Below are 23610 nucleotides of genomic sequence, written 5' to 3'. Positions count from 1 at the left end.
TCCGTTCTCCTTTATTACACACACGCACACGCACACCCATGCCAGGCCGACAGCAGTTTTACAGCACCTCGTTGAGGCCTCCTGGCAGCCTATGCAAAGCAGCTGAAGTGTACAGTGTGAGGGAGCATGGGACAAGGATCCAGCAGTTGGTTTAAGGGGTGACTTGGGAATGGGGCAGGGCTGCGGCTGCGCCATGCCTCACTCTCCAGCCCTGGCTGCCACAGCTTGTGCCCAGGTGTGCCTGCGGGGGTCTGGGGGAGCCAGGCACCTTTCTCCAGCTCCCAGGGTCTTTAATGGGGGCCGTTTCCAGGGGCAGGGGTCATCCTCTGCTTCTCACCTTTAGGTGGGGTGCAGAACACGTTGGATGCTCGTTAGCACACAGAGGACGTGACACAGGCTGCTATGTGTTGCTGAAAATAGGACAGCATTGGCATCGGTAGGCCCCATAAGTTAGGCAGAGGAATGGTGGGGTGGAGACCTGGCAGGACAACCTTCATAGTCTGTATCATGAATATGATACTCAGACGACGGAAAGAGGTCACTGACCGAGGCTTAAAGAAAACTGTACTTGAGGTGAGCCCATGGTGCCTGCAACAAGCCAGGAAGAACTCAGAGCATGCTGGGTAGCAGGTGGCTTATGTCCAAAGTTTGAGGCACGAGGATCTCGTGTGGTCACAGCGTCAGAGATTGAGGTCCTGGCACGATGGGGGCCAGTGTGCAGTTGGATACTGTAGTCCTGCCTGCTGAGAGGTGGGCCAGGAGGAGCCAGAGTCGGTCTCACAACTCAGCACAGTGTTTTTAAAGACAGGGTCTCATGGTGTCTCAGGCTGGCCTCCGACTCACATCTCTGTCTCCTGGGTGCTGGGATCCCCAGAACAATCTTACCACACCCCTAAGCAGGAGATGAGAGGAAACGGAGCCTCCCAAGGTCCCTCCCACCTGGCAGAAGCAGAAGTCTGAGGTTAAAATCCCATGGCTCTTATTTGCATCCTGCAGGGAAATGACTCCCACAAGGATAAGCTATCTGTCCCAGGGAATGGTTGCCAGCTCACCCTTGGAATGCCCTCTGTGTAGTACATCTTTAAAACTCCCTTCAGCTGGGCATGATGGTGCTTGTCTTTAATCTCGGCAGTCAGGAGCCAGAGTGTTTGAGGCTAGCCCAGGCTTTGTAGTGAGACCCCGTCTCAAAGCAGCCTCATGGTCTGGCACTTGACTTTCAAGCTCTGGTCTCTGGGTTAGTCCAGAATAGACCACTGGGCCTCTGCCGCCTGCCCCCATACTGCCTGCACCGGGTCTCGTTGGCAAATCCGGGAAGGTACAAAGATCTATGTGGAAGCACTGGCTCCATCAGCACACTCTTCCCATCTTCTGGGTGTCCTGGTGGCTTAGGTGCCTGCCAGAGTGGAAGGTATGTGCTCTTGGCACTCGGATTCTCCGCCCTGCTGATCCTCCTGCCTGCAGTCATTTAACATAGAGGGTGCCAGCCTGTCTGTGCCCTCCTGGCTCCCATGCCCAAGTAGCTAAGGCCTACCCTTTGTGAGTTCCAACTGTCCCCATACTTGGTTCTTCATACGGTTATCCCAATTTATCATTGTCCATACTATTACCATTATCAGGCAACTTCTCCCTGACAGGCAGTTGTTAAATTTTCCCAGATCATGATCACAAATCTGAATTTTACTTCAAGCTTCCAGGAAGAGAATCAGGACATACACAGGAAAATCTGTGCTAGTTCCATCTCTCACCTGACAAGCTCCAGAGAAGCAGCCGACGGCAGGAGAGGCCAGTCTTGGCTCATGGTTCAGGGTGTCCAGTCCACAATGGTGGCCAGTGGACACAATGGAAGGCATGGTGGCCACAGCGACTCTGTCTGCAGTGGGGCTTGTATGCACCTTAGTGACAGGAAATGGAGGTGGCTATTGCCTTCAAGGCCCACTGGTGGCCAGTGGCCAAAAGGCTCTGCCGACTCCCAAAACAGCGCCACCATCTGGGGACCAAGTGTTCAAACACAAGCCTGTGGGAGGCCATTGGCTCGGTTTCACCTGAAGAAGGGACTTTGTAAACAGCAACTGTGTACAGTGGCTCCACCCCACAGCCGTGTGCTGAGATGGGGGTGGAGACTGTTTCCTGTGGTATCTCCCAACACTACACACCAAGCGAGTTATAAAGAAAAGAGGTTTATTTCAGTTCACAGTTCTGAAGTCAAGAGGTGGAATCTCATTCAGGGCATCTCATGGGAGAATGAAAGAGGGAGGGAGGGAGGGAGGGAGGCAGGGAGGGAGGCAGGGAGGGAGGCAGGGAGGGAGGGAGGGAGGGAGGAGGGAGGGAGGGAGGGAACGAAAGAGCATGCACGTGTGCGTGGATGTGTGTGGTGTGAGCATGTGTCTGGTTTCTGTGCGCAGCCACTATGATTCAGTCAGGGCCTACTCTAATGAATTTACCTAGCCCTGATCTCCTACCAAAGGCTCCTCTAAATACCACAGTGAGTCATTTCCTCCTTTTAATCCATCTCCAAAGGCATTCAACTCCCGCGGAGCTTCCCAGAGGGGGACACCACATTCAAACCACACAGGAAACGCTTCCCGTTTGCCTAGTCGGGTGCCGTGACATGTGGCTGGTTCGATTGAGGAGCTGAAGTTTTCGCTTAAAATGAGCACAGTTGTTTATTAGCATCTAAGTTTTGCGTCCGTATGTTTTTGTCAACGGCCTCCAGCCAGCGGGGAGTGGGAAAGAGTTAGAAAGGTTGGTATGACATATGTGGGGGTGCTGCGGGCGGTGGGCGCGGTCAGCCCGGTACTGTAGGCTGGGATTTTCCCAGCAGCCCTGCTGCCCTGGGAACCACGATAAGTCTTTAACTCCGTGGAAGGAAACGCTGCTTTAGGTTCATTCTGGTTCCAGCCTCGTGGGCGGCCGTGGAGCTCGTGAGTCCTGTTCAACCTTTCTGACATGGATTTCCCGCAAAGATCATTAAATAAAAACCGAAAAACAACCAAACCGCCCCAAATCACGGCAAGTTTCTGCCCTACCACGGGTGTGCTGAACTCTGTGGGTTTGCAGCGCCCGTGACGTCTCGGACTTGCCATGACGTCACACGTGAGCTCAGGCGACGTCAGTGTTCGTAGGACTGTAGGCCTGGCGCGGCCACCACTCTGAGGTGCAACAAGAGAAAAATGGGGGACGGAGCAAATGACACCCAGCTGCTCCTATGTCTGAAGGACCCAAGGTAGAAGGGCGACGGGAAGGGCCGTGCCCTGGTCCCTGCTGCCCCCTGGTGGCCTGAATTGTCCCAGCACCAGCCTGCGTTCCCAGGGCTCCCCAAGTGCAGCCCAGGTTCCCTGAGTCGACATCATCTTCCTCTGCCTTTCTCCCACAAATTCTCATGTACTGGGGAACAGCACAAGCACTCAGGGTACCCTAAACCCAGCGGTGTGGCGCCAGGTCAGTCTGCCACCTCTCTGAGATCACATCCTCATCTGTAAATGGTACCTGTCTCATGAGGCTGTGATGAGAATGAAATGCATCGCTTCGTGAGCCCTTGGAATGGTTCTTGCACACTTAATGCTTTAAAAACACTCGCTAAGCTTACTCTTAATGTCCTACTAAGTGTGTCTGAATGGTGTGGGGATAGGGCAGTAAATCATGGTCAAGGAAAATGACATCCTTGGGATCAAGGACAGAACAAGTCAAGTCCAGAATAAAATGTGCCCCGCTGTCACCACCCTGCGTCTGCGCATGTCCTGTCTCTGCACAGGGTCTGTGCAGAGTGACTCTTCACTGTTTCCCCTTTGCAGTCTTGGGGATGATGAACGAACACAGAGGCTCACAACAGGCAAGTACTCCATGGCTGAGCCACCCCACATCTCTGCCACTGCATAGCACCAACTTTTCAAAGGTCCAGCTCTGTCATCTCAGATCCTGCCCTGCAGACCCAGGCCAAGGCCCTCAGAGAACACCCCTCCCTAATGCTGTTAATTTGTGATCTGGGCTGCAAACAGCTGTATTGCAACTGTCTCTGGAGCCTGTCCCCTTTGTCCTCTTTGATGAACTCTGGTCCTGGTCACCTTGGCATGGTCCTGCCTTGATTTCCAGCTGGGCATCTCAGTTCAGGTGGTTCTACACAGTTGTCCTTTGCTGTCATGGGACACAGGCACACTGACCGTTCTTCCTAACCAATTCCTTCCATTCTGTATGTGGCGTACGGTGCTTTGAAGTCATATTGTGATCATGAAGAGAAAAGATAGAGATGGAAGACAGTGTAAATACAGCACAGTGGAGAAGGAAAGGTCCTTGAATCAGAAACCCGCCTCTTGATTCTTAAGCTGTGTGCCTTTGTTTAAACCAAAGCCTCTTTTGCAATGGTTAAGCAGTCTTTAACGTTGTGGTAGGCAGAACAGGGAACTCTGAAGACAGGCATGCCCTAGTTCCTGGCACCCATGAGCATGTTTCTGCTGGCAACGAATGCTATAGTCAGAATAAGAATTGCAATATCAAACCAGGGGCCTCCTTCCTGCCTTCAGTCACATATGATGGATCCCCCTCCTCTTTCTTTTTTTTTAAGATTTATTTATTACACATACAGTGTTCTGGCATGCACACCAGAAGAGGGTATGGGATCTCATTATAGATGGTAGTGAGCCACCATGTGGTTGCTGGGAATTGAACTCAGAACCTCTGGAAGACTAGCCAGTGCTCTTAACCTCTGAGACATCTCTCCAGGCCACCCCCTCCACTTTCAATGGGTCTTCTACACCTCAGGTGGGCTGCATTGCTGAGGTCTTTAACTATAGCCACACTGCTGTGTCCCGAGTCCAGAATCACGGACCCTGACATATCGTAGTTGCTCACCAAAACTGTCTTGGCCAGTGCTGGGTGTATGGTAGATGTTCCTCCCACACTCCGTGTGGTGCTCTGGCCTTCTCTCCCTGAGCCCTCTCTCAGTTCTCCTTCTCTGCTGATCGCCCACCTAGAGCAGCCCACAGCAGTGAGTGTGAGTTTCTGTTTCGGTGTCTGCACTTCTCTCCTGCTTATGGTAAAGTCTGCTTTCCATCTTGAGGAGACCAGGTTCCTTTTGAAAATAAAGTTAGTTAAATAAAGCATTAAAAAAAAAATCTAAGCCAGGCGGTGATGGCGCACGCCTTTAATCCCAGCACTCAGGAGGCAGAGGCAGGCGGATCTCTGTGAGTTTGAGGCCATCCTGGTCTACAAGAGCGAGTTCCGAGACAGGCCACAGAGAAACACTGCCTCAAAAAAACCAATAAATAAATAAATCTAGAGACTAATAACAGGAAAAGTGTAACTGGGGGTTGGGAGACAGCTCAGTGGGGGAAGTGTTTGCTAAACAAGCCAGAGGACCTGAGTTCGATCCTCAGGGCCCCTATAAAAAGCACCTGCGACCCCAGACGGAGGGAAGCAGCTGTGGGAAGATCCTTAGGCCGCTGGCAGCCAGTTTAGGAGAGTCAGAGAGCGCTAGGTTCAGTGTGAGACCCTGTCTCAAAAAGCCTGGTGCAGACTCATTGAAAGACACTCAGTGTTGACCTCTGGCCTCCGCACCCACACATGTGAGCGTACACAGTGTGTGGCCATGCACACAGGAAGCAATCCACAGCCAGGTCTCCCCACACCCACATATCACTGTTCGCCACTTCCCACTCCATAGCCTGTTAACTCTTAGCTAGTGGGACCTCGCCGCATTCTGCAGTTTCAGACTCCGGGCCTCCCTGGTGGACCTCCCTCTGCCCAGCCCAGCATTTCCACTTCTCCAGAGCCCTCCTGCTTCACGGGACCCCACGGTATCAGGTCAGAGTCTGTTCTCTTGATGACAGAGTGGCCTCTTTGGGGATCAGCTTGGTTTTTGTTTTTTTGTTTTTTTTCGAGACAGGGTTTCTCTGTATTGTTTCGGAGGCTATCGGTCCAGCCCGGCCTCGAACTCACAGAGATCTGCCTGCCTCTGCCTCCTGAGTGCTGGCTTGTGACTCCCAGTTCACGAGGCTTCTGTGGACCTGATCTCACCCTCAACTCTCCGTAGCAGCATGTGACTCCCGCGCAGCCAATCAGAGAGCCCCTTCGCTGGGAGTCACGTGGGGAATAGCTCCCAGAACTAGTACTGGACTCGCTAGGTGCTTTCTTTGGGCTCCACCGGCTTGCAGGCAACAAGCTCAGTCTTCTGATTACCCCACCACTCCCACTTTCGGTTCCCATGGAGACTTAGCTGCCTTACAAATGCAGCCCGTCCCAGAACCCACGACTTCCACTCTGAAGGAATTACTTCATCCCCTTGGCCCACTCATGTGTGAAACCACGCCTTAAACTTTTAAAACAATAAGCCAGTAAATGCACTTTATTTTATTTTGTTAGTTGGTTCAAGGTCTTGCTATGCAGCCCAGATCGTGCTGGAAGTAGCCTTTTGCTTCTGCCTCCCAAGTCCTGGAATTGTAGGTGTGCGTCACAACTCAACTTCAAAAGTCAGTTCTGGGCCTGGGAAAGTAGCATGGTGGGTCAGAAGCTTGCTCAGCAAGTGTGAGAACTGCATGATTCCTAGATTCCTAGAACGCTATAATCCAGGTATGGCAGCATATGCCTGACACTCAGCGTGGCAGTGGGAGCAGTGACAGTCAGATCCCTGGGGCTCACTGGCTAGTCTAGCCAAATGGATGAGCTCCAGGTTCGGTGAGAAACACTGCCAAGAAAATAAAGTGGAGAGTGATTGAGGAGGACACACATATGCACCTGTGCACACACTTGAACACCAGCATACACCGACACGTGCACACAAAATAGTTCTGTTCTTTGCAACCACAAGACTGCTGATTGAAACAGAGATTGGCCTTCTCCCCCCCCCCCTTGGGGGACATAGAAGCCCCAAGCTTCCTATGTAGCCAAGGATAACCTTAAACTTCTGTTCTGATGCCTCACCTCCTGAGTGCTGGGAATATGGACATATGCCTCCATGTGGGTTCATAAGGTACTGGGAATCCATGCTAGTGAACTTGGAGAGGAAAAGTCTGTTTGGCTTATACTTCCCAGTACCTTGGAGAGGAAAAGGCTGGTTGGCTTACACTTCCACATCTCATCACCAGAGAAGCCAGGGCAGAAACTTGGGGCAAGAACTGAAGCCTAAGCCATGGAGGAATGCTTTTATTGGCTTGCTCCTCATGGCTTGCTTAGCCTGCTTTCTTTTGTAGCCTAGGACCATCTGCCCTGGGATAGCACCGCCCACAGTAGGCTGGGCCCTCCCACATCCATCATTAATGAAGAAAATGCTGCACACACATGTCCACAAGACAGTCTGATAGAGGCAATTCCTCAGCTGGCTTCCTCTTACCCAGCAACTCAAGTTTGTGTCACATTGATGAAAAACAAACAAACAGAATAAAAAATATCCTGACCACCACAGGATGGAACCCAGGGCCTCATGAAGTTATCATTCTTTAAGACTGAATGCATGTAGCAGAAAATGTGCCATTTTAACTATTAAAATATATACTCTAGGGCTGGGGACATGGCTCAGTCAGTAAAGTGCTGGCAGGAGGAACCTGAGACTTGAGGTCTGTCCCCAGCACCCACGCAGGCACCTGTAAACCCAGCTGGGGGGAGGCCGAGACAGGAAGCTTCCTTCTGCTTGTTGACCAGCCTGTTTAGCTGAACTGGGGAGTCCCAGGTTCAGTGAAAATCTGTCTCAAAATATACTGTGGAGAGCGATGATGAAAACACTCAACATTGACCTTGGGCTTTCATATGCACATGCGTAATGAGACACGCACAGACACACACAGATACACAGACACACACACACACACACGTAGTCCAGCAGGCTTTCGTATACTTGCCATTAATGTTCCATCACTGTATAACTCCAGGACAATACCATTAACAGCTAGAAGCGCCACCATCCACCCACCCCCAGCAAATCAAAACATCATCTTTTCAGGCTCAGCCTTCAACATTTTTCCCTCTGAGGCTTTGAAAACAGAACTGAATATTCTATCCAAGTGCGTATCCCTCTTTTATCATTTATTAATCATTTTTGCTTCTTGGCTAAAATGAAATCTTGCTATGTAGCCTAGGCTGATCTGTAGCTCTTTTAAAAAATATAACATTCAAATTAATTTCTGAGGCTAGCATACATGAATACTTACAGTGCATTTTGATCATATTTACCCTCAACTCCTTCATCTAACTCCTCTCAGAACTACCCCCACCCTCACCCCTACTCAACTTCATGTCCTCTGTCTGTCTGTCTGTCTGTCTGTCTGTCTGTCTGTCTGTCTGTCTGTCTCTCTCTCTCTCTCTCTCTCTCCCCCCTTGGGGCACTTTGGGCTTCCCATACATTGCTGGGTGTGCCATCCCCTGGAGCATGGTTGATCTACCAGAGGCCATACCCTTAAAGGAAACTGGCCCTCCCTTCCTCAGATGCCATCAGAAGCTCCTCGGCTAGGGATGGGGCTCATAAGCCCCTTCCCGCTCCATGCTGGATTGTTGACAGGCCTGGGCTTGTGCAGTCTTGTGCAGGCAACCATAGCTCCGTCAGTTCACAAGCTGCAGTCCTGTCAGGCTGGAAAGACATGGTTCACTCTGGTTCTCCCCAGCCTCTGGCTCTTAGGATCTTTCCTCCTCCTCGTTCTCAATGGTCCCTGATGCCCCACTCTTGGCTGAGCACTCCACTGGCCATCTCTGCTCTTGGACCAGTTGTGAATGTTTGCATTAACCACTGTCCACTGTTACACAAAGAAACGTCCCTGATGAGCTGCACCAGTAGAGATATGAATTCAGAGGTCAGCTTGATACTATGTCCATTTAGCAAAATGATAGTAGTAGTTCACTCCACAGGCCTGGGGCTCTGAGTCTCCCGGCTCAGCCTCACAGATGTGTACACCCATACTGGGCTCGTTCATCCTTGTAATAATGTAATATTTTTTTAACAAATAGAAAGTATGATTCCTATTCATCTCTTAGTGATATCCTGGATCCCAGGGCTTATGTTTACTCTTTCTTCTGTCCCAGTCGCTGGCCCAGGACCAGGCTAGCATAGGTGTTAAGTAAAACAAAATAAAATAGAAACAAGGGCCCCTCCAGCTGCTCATCCCTGGGTCAGACAGAGACATAAAAATTCTTAAGACAACATTTGGATTGCATAAAGGGCTGTGGCAGGGAGGAGTGGAAGGGACTTTAGCAGAACTGATCCCTTTTCACACGAACAATTCATTAAACCCAGAACTAAAACTGACAGTTACTTGCCATGGCTGGGTACCCACTAAAACCACCCCCAGCTGCATCCGCACCTACTTCAGACACTTCAAGGTAAAGGAACAGAGCGGGCATCTTGGGCATGGTGACTTTCTCATGGAGCTAACAGTATTTATGATGTCTCCAGAAGATCGTCTGGGGATTTCCATGAGTGGGTGCTTGCACAGCCTTGAGAGCAGTGCAGGTTCCTTTAAGAACGTTGCTAACTGAGGCTGGTGAGGCGGCCTAGTGGGTAAAGACACTTGCTGCCTAGTCTGCCAACTGGGGGCCCACATGGGGGAAGGAGAGAACCAACTCCCACAAGTTGGTCTCTGGCTTGTACATATGCCCCATGACACATGGATGGACACACGCACGCGCGCGCACACACACACACACACACACACACACACACACACACACACACACGCACGCACACTCTGCTAACTGGAGATAACTCATGTGGGACACTTGCTTCTTCCCGGGGCTGAGAGAATGACCTCATCACCTTTCAGCTCAAATGTCACCACCTTCAGGAGGCTCCTGGGCCTTGGTCAGATGTGTGTCATCTGGGTCCTGGGCTTCTTTCTCAGCCTCAAAAGGAGCCCAGCACAATGTGGGTGCTCCCTTGGTGAAAGAGCAAGTCACACCACCACCCCATCCAACTGGGCGCCATCCTGTCCTAGCACCGAAACTCTGGCCTTGTCACCATGTACCTCTGCATCCCCCGACTCCCCTTGATGCTGACTGTGATGGAGATTCAGTCACAACATCACAGGGTCAGCTTCTTTCTTGTCAAATACCACCTCACAGCACATCACAGTTGTGACCAGGAACTTGGTTGTTTCAGTCTCCTGGTGGCATGCCATCCTGCTGCCTGGCCACTTTTCCTCTCCTGGTTAGCTCCGTCCTTACCCTGAACTTCTGTAGGACCTGGCCTGGTCCTTCTTCACCCTGCTCCCTTCCCAGCGTGTAAGCAACAGCTATCAGTAACTGCTTGTTGTTTGACTGCCAGTTCTCAGTAAATATTCTTGTGAGAGTTTGACCTTTTTGATGTGGGGAAACCACGGTAGCCAGTGCTTTCAGTAAAGCAGGGCCTCTGTGAGGAAGGGAGTCTCTGCCGAAACTCACCACAGCTGCCTGGAAGCAGAGTCATCACATCCCCGCCTCCCTGTGGGCACCCATTCTCAGGAGACCCAGCGGCTGCGAACCATGGCAGACTACAGGGAGAGGAGGAGGCCCCGGGACAGAGGGGTGACGCTGAGCAGCTTGCACGCATGTGGACAGAGTGGTGACGCTGAGCAGCTTGCACGCATGTGGACAGAGTGGTGACGCTGAGCAGCTTGCACGCCTGTGCGCATGTGGGCATGGACCTATCTGTAACGCACTTGGCACTCATCCCTGGGAACATCGTATGCTCTTAGGGGACTGATGTAGGCTCAGGGTCCTTGGGGAGCTCAAAATGGTTCTAGTCTCTGTATTGTACAAGACACCATCCATTCGCGCCCAGGGCCCAGTTGTGCGTGCTCATGTGTGTGTGTGTGTGTGTGACATGGGTGGGGTTGACACAGTCACTTGATACACAGCTTCCACAGCAGAGGAAGCATGTAGAAGTGGGGGCTCCCTCAGATTTGGCCACTGCCTGTTTATCTTTTCCTAGGCAAGGTGATGCAAGCTAGGCCTCCATTTCTCTCTCTGCTTTATTCTCAGCTCCTAGCATAGCGTAGGGCATGCAGTAGACGCTTCATAAATATCTGTTCTTGTGCAAAAAATGTACACACATGCCCCTCTGCACATTGCCACTCTCTTGTACATGTGTGTAGGCATGTGGATGAGGACACGTGAACCTATGTGTCTCTGCTAACCTGTTAGTCATGTATGATGAAACTCATGCTATATAGGGATCCATGTCTATGGCCTGTGGATGTGTATATATGTATATATACATGCATACATACATGAGCAATCAGGGGCAGTGTTCACATGACAACTGGCACGTGATGCCTGTCAGATATGTTCTTTCCATGCAGGGGGCTTGCATGAGCATTTGTGAGGCAGGCTAAAGGACTGCTCTGGTCCCTGTCCTGGCGAACTCCAGCTCATTCATCTCTGGCTTAGTGTCTGACCCCTTAACTTTTCTTCTTAAGTCTCTCTCCTGAGCCACCTTGGACTCCAGGAGCAATACGATTGAAAAACATCCTCATTTCAAGAAACTGAAATTACCCCAAAGGAGAGACAGAACCCCCCAGGTGATGGAGTTGTCTTTGGTGAGCATCTGCACCTGAGTAGCATCTCAGGGGAACCACAGTGCCCCTTGGGAGATGACAGCATACTCATTACAAGACCATCCTGCAGGACCGGAACTGAGACCATGACTGCCCAGGCCACCTGCCCAGGGTGACTACCACACAAGCCTCCTGCCCTGCCCCCAACTCTCCCTCTTCTTAAACATAAAGCTCAAGCCAGGGTCCCAAAGACAAAGATGGACTCAGGGTCACTGGACATTCCCTTATCTCTTCCTCCTCTGCACAGAGGAATCTCCCTTCTCTGCTTTTCACCGTTACTTGTTTCTTTGTTGGGGAGGAATCTATTGACATTGGTAGGGATGGTGGTTTGTCCTAGTCTAGTGGACAGTGTTGTGACTAGCAGATACAATTTGGAAGCCAAATGGCAGGCCCCAAACCCCTGCTTCTTATATAGGTGACATAGGCAAGTTAAATTCTATGTGCCTCAGTTTCTCCATCTGTGAGATGGGTCCATCATAACATCTGCCTTTTAGAGCTGTTTGTGGAGAGGAGAAATGAGTAAGTGCTCAATGCATTCTCTGCTGTTATTGCCTGTGTGTTGTACATACTGTATAGCCATGCTTTGTATACTATAATAAAAAGGTGTGAGTTTTGTTTTTTTGTTTTTTTGAATTTTCAAGACAGGGTTTCTCCTGTGTAACTTTTCTGGTTGCCCTGGAACTCACTCTGTAGACCAGGCTGGCCTAGAACTCAGAGAACCGCCTGCCTCTGCCTCCCAAGCGCTGGGATTAAAGGTGTGCACCACCAATGCCCATCTAAATAGAATGTTTTTAATGAATTTTTCTTCATTATGGTCATGTTGCACAGCATGCCGTGCGAGTCGGAGTGTGGAGTCTGTCTCCCTCTTCCCCAGCGGGATCTGGGCGTGACTCACATCGGCAGACTTGTGCAGCAGGTGCTTATGTTGTCTTCAGAGAAAACCAGTTTTTCCTTCCTCCTGGTCTCCTTGCCCTTCTCTTCTTTTTAACATCCGGCGCCATCATCCACAAGTAGGAGACGCTGAGCTGAGCCCATTTGGGTGGTGCTGGGGGTGCCCATTGCTGAGTCTGTTCTTCCACCAACAGTGATAAAACTGGAAGGACGGGGGGACTGGGGAGTCCAAAAGGAGCCAAGCTGCTGAGAAGGGAACCTAAGGGTGTGAGCCCTCTGCTGACTCTTGCAACTCTCCTGGCCTAACCCCTGGCTTAGCTCTGGGCCCTGGGCTCTGAGGCTGGTCTCTGCCCACTTGTGCCTTGATGTCAAGGAAACCAGCAAGGAGAGCTTAGTATGTTCATAACAAGACTGGGCAGGGTGAGCACAGAGGAGGGCAGATCTCCTGACATGGTGGTCAAGAAGCTTCCCAGGGGAGGCGTTATCTAAGTGGAAACACAAAGAGAAAACTGTCATCCAGGAGACGGCAGGGCTGTCCACTGGGCACAGGCATTGTCCACACAAAGGCCAAGGAAGCTGACTGATGACAAGGACATGGAATGCCAGGAGGGGGCTGGTGGCCACACATGGGCCTGGGAACTAGAAGGGTCTTGTCACTTTAAGGCCAGCCTGACTCAAGTCTGGCAGGAGCATCTGTGTCCTGGGTGAGTCCTAAGCAGCAGGGCAGAAAGCCTTAGACAGTTAATTCCATAAGTGTCTAGTGAACACCTCTAGGTGCCAATCCCTGTTCATATGAATCAGGGTCAAGTGCAGGAAGCAGATAGTCAGGGAATGTCACAGGGACACATAGCATAGCGTGGATGACCTTAGCACTGGGCAGGACCAGCAGAGGAGGAGTTGGAGAAACCTGGATCTCGATGGGTAGCTAGGGAGACCATGATGACAAAGGGCTTTTAACCACATGGTGAATGAAGTAAAGGAATAAGCCACACAAACATCTAGCATCACTGGTGGAAGAGACAGCCAGAGCAATGGCCTTGTGAAGGAATCTAGAGCAGCATGAACAAGGAGAGAGGAGAGGAGTGGAGGGGCCGGGGACCCCAGAAGGGATGCAGGCTCAATGTGCCGATGCAGAGCAGGCCTTGGAAACTCAGCCACAGATATGTACTGTTCCCGTCTCTAATGTAGAATGATGGCTCTGGCTACAATGAGAACAGAACATTTTAGTAAAGGGGCCCAGAGGTCAAAGAAAGCCCATGTCTGTCACTTGGGTAGGGACACTGGTGGCTTAGCACAGGTGGTAGCTGTGGTTTGGAGAGGTGGGTTGTAGATATAGAACCAGCAGTAATTGTGTTGTGTGTGTGTGTGTGTGTGTGTGTGTGTGTGTGTGTGTGTGTGTGTGTGTGTGGTGGTGGTTTGGGACAGGGTTTCTTTGTGTAGCTTTGGAGCCTATCCTGGCACTCACTCTGTAGGCCAGACTGGCCTTGAACTCACAGAGATCCACCTGCCTCTGCCTCCCAAGTGCTGGGACTAAAGGCGTGCGCCACCACCTCCCGGCAGAACCAGCAGTAATTCTTAGCGAGGGAGGCTATTGTGGTGAGAGCAAGCAGGCATCAACAACAGTGTGCCGTGGGCAGTGTGCCGTGGGCAGTGTGCCGTGGGCAGTGTGCCGTGGGCAGTGTGCCGTGGGCAGTGTGCCGTGGGCAGTGTGCCGTGGGCAGTGTGCCGTGGGCAGTGTGCCGTGGGCAGTCTGGGGCCAGCTCCACACTGCTGTGGAGTATCCCTTTACACTGCGTGAAGATGTGTCACTGTGACCAATTTAGCAAAAAAGCTAAGTAGCCAATAGCAAGGCAGGAGGAATAGCAGGTACTTCTGGACAGAGGGAGCTCTGGGAGGAAGAAAGGCAGAGAGACCAGCCAGATGGAGAGGAAGCGGGACACAGAGTACAGAGTAAAGGCAACTGAGCCACATAAAAGAACGGATATTTAAAAATATGGGTTGATTTAAGTTATAAGAACTAGTTAGGAACAAGTCTAAGCTAAGGCCCAGCTTTCATAATTAGTAATAAGTCGCTGTGTTGTTTTTTTTTGTGAGCTGGCAGCCCCAAAGGAAAAGTCGGTCTACGCCTCACACCCTCAGGCCCCACCTTTAACCTGGCCCAGGAACAGGTAATTGGTCTCGGGGCACACAATCCTATCCTCTCTCTCCACTGTTCTTCCAGTCTTCCAGGAACACCATCATGCTTGCCCTGGGGGAGTCTTCACTAGAATCTGTGGTTCTTGGCCTGGGGGAAGTTTGGGCATCTAGAGGACCCTTAGAGATATTTGGAGACTCTTCTGGTTGTCACAGCCTTCGGTGAGAGCATGGTTCAGGGACAGACCTGAGAATGTCCAGGGTAGCTTCATAGTGAAGGTTGATTATGCAACTGCCACAGAGGAGTGACCTATCCACATGACACCACAAGGGTTCAGAGCCTGGGCCCCACAGCCTCCAGCAGGTCCTCTCAGGGACCACTGAGGACTCCGACCCTTCTAAAAAAAGAAGCAAACCTGTGCCCAGGAGGCAGTGGGCAACTGCAGTGAGAGTTTTACACAACACAGGCTGGTTTCTGGAAAACCGAATGGGGTATTTTCTGTGGCTCCTGTCCCTTCCATCAGCCCTGGCCCTCTTTGGTTGATGGTCTTCAGGCGCCTCAGGTCCTCAGCCCAAGGCTCTCTCCTCACTCTAGAATCAGCATTCATGCCTACCGAGTCCCTCCCTGTGGAAGGTCCCTCCCAGCTCCAGCCTTACCACTTCCTCTCCTTCTCATAGCCACAGGGTCCTCCACCCCCACCAGGACCTCACCATTCCCAGAATAGGCCCTGCAGCCACCCATGCCTGTGGCTCATCCAGCCACTGAATCTGGGTTGGGTGCTGCCCTCTGGTCCTCCGTACTGTTCTTCCCTGGTAGTCCCCCGACCCCAGCCTCACCACCTTAGCTTTTCTTTCCCCTCAGTTGGTTTGCTGTCACCTCCCATCTTCTCAACAGAGTCCCCTTCACCTCTTCTCTGTGTAGACTGCAGGGTTACTGTACCCACAGACCCCACACTTCCCATCAGCAGCCCAGTTCCCCCTTTCTCCTTGCAAGTCTTATCGCTCCTCACTTACTTAGACTTGGAAAGCCTGATTCTGTATTTGGAGATGTCTTGGGGTGCCCTCCTCTGTTGTGAATAATCTTTTTGTACACTGTGAAGATGTGTCACTGTTACTGATTTAATAAAAAGCTGAGAGGCCTCTAGGCAGTGGTGGTGCACACCTTTAATCCCAGCACTCGGGAGGCAGAGGCAGGCGGATCTCTGTGAGTTCGAGACCAGCCAGCCTCCAAAGCCACAGAGAAATGCTGTCTCAAAAAAAAAAATCTGAGTGACCAAAAGCTAGGCAGGATTTCCAGGCACAGAAGACACTGGAAGGAAGGGCAGAGAGGCCAAGAGTTGTCAACTCATCTGATAGACAAAATGGTGCGCTGAGGAACACTGCTAAGAAAAAATAGGGGACACTTCACTGGACAAGCCACAGGAAGGAGATCTAGGGACCCAGGAGGAAGGCTGGGCTGCTCATCATGGAACTAATATTGGGAACGTTCTCTTCACTCGCTCAGTTACCTGTGTGTTTGCTTTCAGTGGCCATATAGAAAGGAAATACTAACAAATAATAGTACACTCTGTTATGTATGAAAGAGCAGAGGAGACACAGTCACCCTGCTGTCATCCCCTGCCCCTTGGTTTATAGCAGACTCTGAAATCACATCAGCAGGGAGATGATTGAGAACATGATACAAGTGCCTCAGAATTTTGAAAATCTCTTCCCATACTAGACTCCCCATCTAGAAGTGGGCCAGCACGCCTAGATGCCGATTCATCTGATGAATGTTTGCTAAGCTCATCCAGAGTTAAAATTTAAGTCAAGTAGTAGATCTGTATGTTGAGGAGGTCAGAAGAGCAGCAAGACAGATGTAACTCACCACAAACAGGATCCAGAGTCTTGCTCATGCTGGTCTAGAACTCATTATGTTAGCTAGGCTGTCCTTGGATGTAGGACAATCCTTTTGCCACAGCTTCCCAAACACTAGGACTGCAGGTGTGAGGCATTACAGATGACTTTGTAGTTTTTATTTCTTAAAACTCCTTGTTTCCCATATGACTCAAAAATCAAATGCCTAAGTTGGGTGTGGTGGTGCACACCTTTATTTCCAGCACCCAGGAGGCAGAGGCAAACAGATATCTGAGCCTGTTCTACAGAGAAAATTCCAGGACAGCCAGGGCTACACAGAGAAACCCTGTCTCAAAAAACCAAAGGGGGGGGGGAACCTGCATAGACAATAAATACAGAGCTGTTAATGGGTGTTAAATAAAGGTGCGATTTGTGACAATAATAATATATAGAGGGAAGCTGTGGGATATCTAGAACTCTCCTCTTCTCTTCTCCCTCCTGTGTGTGTGTGTGTGTGTGTGTGTGAGAGAGAGAGAGAGAGAGAGAGAGAGAGAGAGAGAGAGAGAGAGAGAGAGAGGGAGGGAGGGAGGGAGGGAGGGGGGATATGAGTGTGTGTGTCTGGTCTGTGTGTGTATGCTTGTGTGCTCTCTCTTTCTCTCTCTCTCCTTCTCCCTCTTTCTCACTCTTCCTCTCTCCTTCCCCCTCTCTGGTAGGGTCTCACTGTATAGCTCATGCTGCCCTTGGATTTGTGACTCTCCAGTTCAGTCTGTCATAGTCTTGGATCACAGGCTGACCACACCCAGTAGAAGTAGAGTTTTGAATGTTATTAATATCAAATTAAACTAAACTCAAATTACGTCTTTTTCCTTTTTTATTAAATTTTTAAATTTATTTTACATACCAATCACTGTTTCCCCTCCCTCCTCTCCTCCTGTTCCCTCCCCCCACCTCCTTTCTACCCACCCCCCATCTACTTCTCAGAAAGGGTAAGGCCTCTCTCTCATGGGGAATCATCGAAGCATGGCATATCAAGCTGAGGCAGGAACAAGCTCCTCCCCACTGCATCAGGGCTGAGTGAGACATCTCACCATAGAGAATAAGTTCCAAAAAGCCAACTCATGCACCAGGGACAGATGCTGGTCCCACTGCTAGGGACCCTACGAACAGACCAAGCCATACAATTGTCACCCACATGCAGAGGGCCTACGTTGGTTCCATGCAGGCTCCCTAGCTGTCAGTCTAGAGTCTGTGAGCTCCCACGAGCTCAGGCCAGCTGTCTCTGTGTGTTTCCCTGTCATTCAAATTATGTCTTTATAAAAATTCCTTGTGCTGAATGCAAACTCAAAGATAATCACTAAAAATAATTTTAAGAAACAGACAGACATGAAATGAGGAGAGTATATAAATGATACTGTAGGAGAAAAATCAATCAAACACTAAAGATGGAGGGAGATACTGAGGGAACTGAGTGACAGGCAAAGAAAAATAGCAAATGCAGAGCAATCTCTGCTTCAGATGTAAGAGTAAAGGGTGCTTAAGATACAGAATGGATTGAAAAGCATCACCCAACTACATGCTGCCTACAAGACACAAATCGGTTTAAAGTGAAAGGATTAAAGGGGGCATTTCATGCAAAGAAAAACCAATAGCGTTGAGTAGTTATACTATAAACAATAGACCAAGTTTAAGGAAAATTATTTCAAAAGCTAAACAAGATTATATGCTAATAAACATGTAAACTCATGGAGAATATATAATAACTGTATTCATCTGCATCCATTATTGGAACTCAAGAATAGATGAAGCAAACATCCACAGAACTGAACAGGAATGCAGGTGTTATACCATGGTAGTTGGCAGCTTCAATGCCACGCTTTCAATAATGGGGAGATCAGCTAGGCAGAAGGCACTGACTAAAGGAAATTGGAATGATTAAAACAAAACAACAACCAGTTAGAGCAACAGAAAAGCATAGCATCCCCATCAAAATCAGGCACGGTCAGAACAGACATAGCGTTCTACCAGGCACATCATGTGTTAAGTCACAGAACAAGTCTTCATGATTGCGGTAGCTTGAATGAAAATGACCCCAGTAGGCTCATATATTTGAATCCTTAGACATCAGAGAGTAAAACTGTTTGAGAAGGATTAAAAGAACTAGGAGGTATGTATGGCCTTGTTGGAGGAATTGTGTCGCTTCAGGGTGGGCTGTAGGTTTCAAAAGCCCACGCTACTCCCCGTTAGTCCTCCTTTTTGTCTTGTGGATCTGTTGTGAGCTGTCAGCTACTGTCCCTGCACCATGCCTGCCACTCTCCCCACTAATGTAGTTATGGACTCACCCTCTGGACCGTGAGCTCCAATAAGCTCTTCTCTAAGTTGCCTCGGTAACCATGTCTCTTCACAGCAACAGAAAAGTAACTAAGACAATGAACTTAAAAAGACTGAAATTGTCAGGGGTGGTGGTGCACACTTTAATTCCAGGCACCATCTTCATTTCTCCTTTTATTTTAATTTTCTATCTTTCTTGCTCAGTCTAGGTTTATTAAACTTTTCCAATTACTGTTCAAAGAAATAACTTTTGGTTTTGCTGATGCTCTCTTCTGTTTCTCTGGTTTTTATCTCCACCCTAACATGTATTACTTAATCCTTCTGCAAGCATCGGGTTTCATTTTCTCTTTCTAGTTCCTTAAGGCGTACAGTCAAGGATCTGGAAAGATGACTCAGCAGTTAGGAGTGTAATCCTCCTGTAGAGGACTTGAGTTCACTTCCCCATGTCCATCTTAGACAGCTGGTAACCACCTATAATTCTGGCTGCAGCGGAATCTGACAGCTCTGCCTCTTCTGGCAGCTGCACACGTGTATGCACACAATTAAACATCAATAAAATAAAATAAAATAAAATAAAGGCCAAGATTCCAGAGTTTGTGGCCGCTGAAAATCATGTAAAAGAGTATAGTTCGGTTATTTTAATGAATGTATCTGCAGCAATAACTCTCTTGAATTTCAATACATTCCCCCATAAGTTTTGGTATGCTGATGTTTTGTCTTTCCAGCACTGTGACAAAACGCCTGAGAACTCAATTTAAAGAGAGGAAAGACTGATTTTGGCTCAAGGTTTCAGAATCTTCATACTCCAGGTAGCTTTTGAACCATGTAGCCCATCACTAAAACTGAGTCAAAAAGAAAAGGAAACTCTTAATAGACCTAACATGTAGGAAGTTGAACTGGTAACCCACAAAACTCCCAGCAAAGACAAATCAATGCCAAGCATTGAAAGGGTTAACCTCATTCCTTCTCATCCTTTTCCACAAAATAGAAGAGGAGAAAATGACTCCTAACTTACTATGATGCTAACTCCAGACAAGGACGCCAGAGGGGGAAATTAAAACAAATAAACAAACAAAGAAAAACTACCGAATAACAGTCCTTATGAACATAGACACAAAATTCCACAAGAGTGCTGGAAAAAAGTTAGTACCCAGGTAAACAGACTGTTACCTGTTAATATCATCCAAAATCAAGAAAAAAAAAAAAAGAGGCCACCATTCATCCATCCAAATGCTTCTCAGTGTTAGGAAGCACACCTGTTACAATCCTTCATTGCCATGGGATAGTTTTCAACAAGGAAAGTGAGTGCAGTGTCATTTATACTACAAGTCAGCTAAGTCAAACTCTATTCTGAGTGAAAGGGACTATATATAAAAGATATTACTGTCATCAACACATGTGACATTCCCAGAAAAGAAGTGCAGCCAGAGACGTGGATGAGCATATCAGGCGCACCTGGCAGTGCAGATGGGGCTGACATCACACACGAGGGCTCTGGTTAGTTGGTGGAATGTTCCACCAACTTAGCTACAGTCATGGGTGTCCAATTTGCCACTCTGACAAAAAAATCATTGAATTGTACACTTGCAGTGCCCAAAATATACGTTAAGCAAATCTCTTTTCAAAGAAGTGATTTTAAAAAATTAAAAAGAGGAAGTAGGTTAGGGAGGACTTATCCTGTTATTTCTTCTCAGAAGACCCCTGGGCAGAAGAACAGAGTGACCATTTTCTCCTCTTGGCCAGCTCTGCTATTTGGAGTGCTGGGAAGGTGTGTGAGAGCCTCCAAGATCTCTCCAGGGATAACAGCTACACGCTGATGACTTTTACAGAGTCAGAAAGACCCTCCCCTGAACACAATTCTACTTCAGAGGTCAATGCTCATTCACCCAGCTGCACATGACCAGCTCTCAACTATCCCCATAAATACCGGGGGACTAAGCAGCCTTGACTGTATACCCCACCCACCTACTTCATGCTTGGAGCACTGCCCCTGCCCCCTGCCTTGAGTCAGTATCTTAGTATGTAGCCAGGCTGGTCTTGAACCTGATGTTCTGCATCAGAGTCCTGAGTGCTGAGATCACTACACTGGGCCATTCTTTCATGGGTGTAAATTGGATAGAGTTGCTCCTCTGCAAACTCTATGGGAGTTCTCATTTCCATCCAAACCAAATCTGACTTCCCAACTCCACCGGCAACAAGCCCAGAGGGGAGCGTCCTATGTGGCTCTGGTCCTCCACTCTGTGTTCTTTCCCATCCTAGAGCCGTTGCACGCGTGCATCCTGCCTCACTTGGTGCCCTCATGATGTCAGTCTGCTTCTCTGCTAGAAAGGGCTGTTACTTCTGCACCTTCTGTGGAATTTCCTCAGGACATACCCTCGGGCCCACTTGATAAGAAAGGAGGGAGGGAGGGAGGGGGTGAGCTGGCTGAGTTGGCAGAGGAGTGAACCAGTGGGCAGGTGGTGGAGAGTGGGCAGAGCACTGACTGCCTCCTGCTCACATTTATTCACACTCAGAAGCAGTTGGTGAGTTGGAGGGAGGGTGACTGTGGAGTTCAAATCCTAGCTCTGCTACTCCCTGGGTGTAACCTTGAGCAAGTTCCTTAGTCTGTAACCCAGGGAAAGTGAGAATTCAGACAGCAAGGCCATCTTCAGTGTCTGGGTCTCTGCGTGGGAAGGGAGAGTGCCACTGACAGCATGTGACTGTGCAGTCCAGCTCCCTGCTCCACACCAGGAACTTGCAGACAGTAACTCCTCTACCATCCTGCTTTTGGGTTTTCTCAAACTCCAGGCTAAGGCCGCAGAAGATGCCCTGTGAAGATCAAAAGATGAGAAAAAGAAAGAAAATCAGAAAAGGGAGAAAGTAAAGCTAGTTCCCTCAGACAAACTCTCCCCAGACATGAGGTTCAGGACTCAGGGAAGCCTGGAGCAGACACCAACCATGGGGAACCCTGTAGAAAGCTCGACAGACACAAAAAGTGGAATGCTCTCTCTTAATCTGATCAGCCATGCCTGCTGCTGTCAGTCATTTTGCAAACACTTGTCAGTGTGAAGATAGTGGTGTGTGTATCTGAGCCAGTTGAGGCCCTGGAGACAGCTCAAAGCCACCCTAGCCCCTCCTGCAAACCTCTGTCGGACTGTACTCCTTTTAGATTCAAATGAGCTGGCTTCAAATACTGGCTCCAGTGCTTCAAAAGCTGGGGGCTGGTTTCCTCTCCTGTGTTGTGGAATAATTGTTGAAGATGTGTTACATTCCCTTATGCTGTGGAACATTTGTCTAATGAGGCAAAGATGTGTTGTGTACTTTTATGTTGCACTTGCTAAACTCTGTGAAACTGTGCTACTCTGCCTGTCTAAAACACCTGATTGGTCTAATGAAGAGCTGAATGGCCAATGGTGGGGCTGGCAGGAAGAGAGAATAAAAAGGAGAAGGCTTGAGAAGAAGGAGCAAGAGAGGAGAGGACACCAGGGGCCAGCCATCCAGCCACGCAGCAAGCCACGGAGTAAGAAGTAAAGAAAGGTATGTAGAATAGAAAAGCTTAGAGGCAAAACGTAGATGGACTAATTTAAGAAAAGCTGGCAAGAAATAAGCCAAGCTATATCCAGGCCATCATATGCAAGAATAAGTCTCTGTGTGATTATTTGGGAGTGGGGTGGTGGCCCTCACAAAGAGTAAAAAATAAGTCAACAACACTCCTGAGTCTCAGTCTCTTCATCTGTGAAACGGGAGCAGGTCTGTCTACCTCCCACAGTCTGTGAGGGGATGGTGGTTCTGTTTGGCTCTCCCTCTGTGTGGCTGCTGGGTAAGAGTTGCCTGACTTCTGTCTTCTGGATTCCAAATGTCTTCTCATCACCTCTCTTCTCCTGGACTTCTCGTTTGCTTCAAGACAAGAAAAACAGTCTGAAGAACTCCTTTTCTACCCCACCTGTCAGAGAGAGATGTATCTCCACTGCCATCTCCACTGTATCTCAGGGCTGGGTGAGCTCAGTCTGCATGCTTCACAGATAGTCAGGAACGGCTGTGGATCCCGCTCAGCCCATGCTTCTGTCCCAGGCCAGAGGACCCTGAGGATCACAAAGAGAGGGCCTCTCCTTTGGGTCCCCAGCTGAGAAATGTACAGCCCCTGCTGGAGACCAGGACAGTCATGAGGGGAAGGGGACTGAAGATACCCCGTCTCCAGAAGTGCAAAGTGAGAGATCTGATTATTGGAGGAACCCATGGGACTGGCCCTCGCCTTGCTTATTGTGCATGTTGCACTTGAATTGCTTTGAAACGTAGACAAATCTTGCTTCTCGTGGCTGTGTATCTTGAGGGGATAGATGCTGGAGCTGGCTGAAAACCTAGGGGCTGCCTCGAGAGTGACCACAGCCCGGTCACTGGGGTCAGTCAGATCAGAGCCCCTTTCACCTGTAGAGTGCTGAACAAATCATCTCCCTTCACAGGCTGAGCAAGCGCTGGCCTGCCGGGTGTGGGTTCAGGGAGACCGAGTCAGGACCAGAGTGTCAGTCTGCCCAGGACAGATATCATCTTATAAATCAGCTGAAGAGATGAGGGGATTTGGAGGCAAGTCTTGGAGGACCCTGAAAGCTGCTGTAAAGTTACAGGAGACACCCTTGGACTGATAAGGCTGAGGCAGGAGGTTATCTGTGGTTTGACAGGAATGGTGCCTTAGCAGGGTCAGGAAAAGGTATGGAAACCCCACTACATTGAACCGACTTGAATTTTCAATAATAAAGTCCTTTGTCTGAAAAAAAAGAAAGATAGAAAAGAAAATTAAAGGTAGAAAGGAAGGAAGGAAGGAAAGAAGAGAGGGAGGGAGGAAGGGAGGGAGGAAGGAAGGAAGGAAGGAAGGAAGGAAGGAAGGAAAAGAATTTCTTTCTTTCTTGAATTCCCATCTGTGTGTGGCTGCCCTGCCCTC

The 23610-nt window shown here is 49.4% G+C and overlaps 1 long non-coding RNA gene across 1 annotated transcript; it reads right to left on the bottom strand.

Moving 5' to 3' along the window:
- Positions 1–6322: 6322 nt before the first annotated feature.
- Positions 6323–16499, bottom strand: LOC121134617. The gene is made up of 2 exons (XR_005871714.1): positions 16399–16499; positions 6323–6474 (listed from the first exon to the last, which is right to left on the bottom strand). It is a non-coding gene; the product is annotated as an uncharacterized LOC121134617 (long non-coding RNA).
- Positions 16500–23610: the final 7111 nt, after the last annotated feature.

The sequence above is a fragment of the Mesocricetus auratus genome, unplaced genomic scaffold, assembly GCF_017639785.1.
Source record: "Mesocricetus auratus isolate SY011 unplaced genomic scaffold, BCM_Maur_2.0 Super-Scaffold_4256, whole genome shotgun sequence".
NCBI lineage: Eukaryota > Metazoa > Chordata > Mammalia > Rodentia > Cricetidae > Mesocricetus > Mesocricetus auratus.
Note: the sequence above shows the minus strand (reverse complement) of the source record. Positions and strands in the feature narration are given on the sequence as shown.